This window comes from Pseudophryne corroboree, chromosome 4 (genome assembly GCF_028390025.1).
Source record: "Pseudophryne corroboree isolate aPseCor3 chromosome 4, aPseCor3.hap2, whole genome shotgun sequence".
NCBI lineage: Eukaryota > Metazoa > Chordata > Amphibia > Anura > Myobatrachidae > Pseudophryne > Pseudophryne corroboree.
The window spans coordinates 676,645,262-676,647,157 of NC_086447.1; the positions used below are offsets into that span (position 1 = coordinate 676,645,262).

Genomic DNA, 1,896 nt, shown 5'->3' on the forward strand with positions numbered 1-1,896 from the left:
ATCAAATTATATTAGTTTATCCCATACCCCACACCTATTTCAACATTCCAACTCCTTTCTCCCCCATCTTACCATCCACCTCCCTCCCATTCCTTCCCTCCCTCATATATATCACATCAATAACTCTTCCTCATTTAATACAAACAGTTGCTTTTTGCCTTAAACAATTGATATGGTTCCAACAGGCTTTTCAAGCCAGATTTCGGTTATTCATAACCTCTAGTGTTCCAATCACCTCCTCATATTCACTACATGATTCTTACTTCTATTTATATTTTTGTATATAATTTTCTCATTTTTTATATTCCATATTTACTCTAATATTATTTCTATTTTCAGTTTTATCATTATCCTTTCCTTTTAATTTAATTTTCATTATTAATCTTCATATGTAATTATCACACTTATTTTCACTCAGTTCATTCCTTTGCATTCATTTTTATTTATTATTTTATTTTTATTCATTTCATGTCATTAGATTTGTTTACATAACTTCATCACAACATCCCAAATGATTTCCAATATCCGCTGTATGATTTCTTCTGTCTGTTCTCCAAACCTAACCAGATTAATATCACATTAAGCGTATTCTTAATGACACCTTTGGTGTACAGTCTTAATCTGCCGCAATCTAATTCCCTATTTCAGATGATCTAATTCAGATAATTACCAACAGGTGCACCTCACACCTCCCGACAGGCTGCGCTCATAAATACAGGCAGCGGGGGACTCCGAGAGCAGGCGATCATGTGATCAAGCTCTCGGAGCGAAACGCCCGAACTTCCGGTCGTACGGACCGCGGCCGCCGGCGCCTCACTCCTCGATTCCTGTCCCGTCTACCGGCTAGAGGGTCTCCACAAGAGGTTGGGTAAGACAGTCATCGGCTCCTGGCCGAAAACGTACTCTCCTTGCCCGACCTGCAGCTCCCCCTTACTTTCCCACAGGGTTCACCATGCATTTCCCCATTCATTAGGGGAAACCTGAGAAATTTATTTTGTGATATATAAATTCTTTTCATATCCCCATGAGTATTATGCTCAACATTCCTTTTGGTGCATAACTACTGGGTAAGGGTGGAGAGGGAGTAACCCTCTCATAAGGGACATTTGCAATCTGCAATTACCATATATGCTCTAATTAATACCACTGATAATTACTATACTGTATACACATTTTCTATTGTCCTGATTATTGTGGAGATTACTAAACCCATTTGTTGCTTGGGCTCTTTTGGAGCACAATTGTAATAGATTTTCTGTTATTCCACCATTGTGGGCACTATTAAGCCCTCCTGCTGCTTAGGCTGATTAGGAGCACAATTGTTTCTTTGATAATATCAATCTCAAGACTGCACAGTCAGCACTATTGTTTGAAGTCTACCACCGATCAGAAATTTATAAATCTACTGTGTTATTATCATACTCATTTCTGACCATATATAATCTAATATCCAATTAATTCACGATTGATTCTGGGTCCCAATACAATCGGAAAACGGTGCGCCTAGGAGACAATTTCACCTACGGTCAGACCGCACTGAGTATGCCCAAACTCGTCTGATCTTGGAAGCCAAGCACTGCAGGGCCTGGTCAGTACCTGGATGGGGAACCACCAGGGAATACTAGGTACCGTAGGTATTTTACTCTCCAACAGTTTAAGCAACTTGGGACTCATTACATCAATCTGATCTCAGGTCAATAGCATTTGTCAGATTATATCGGACTCGAGGTAGTGACCTCATTCATATAAATTCCTGATTAGAGAGGATATGTATGAATTTTCTCCATGTATGAGGGTTCATTTATTTTCGCTCACCTATATTATAATTTTGCCTATAACAGGTACATTGGTACTGGCAAACACTTATGCTCTTTAATTATTAATGCCAGCTCTCGC

The 1,896-nt window shown here is 39.2% G+C and overlaps 1 pseudogene; it reads left to right on the forward strand.

The window, feature by feature from the left end:
* Window positions 1-1,518: 1,518 nt before the first annotated feature.
* On the forward strand, window positions 1,519-1,637 carry LOC134913793 (5S ribosomal RNA; annotated as a pseudogene).
* The last annotated feature ends 259 nt before the right edge of the window (window positions 1,638-1,896 follow it).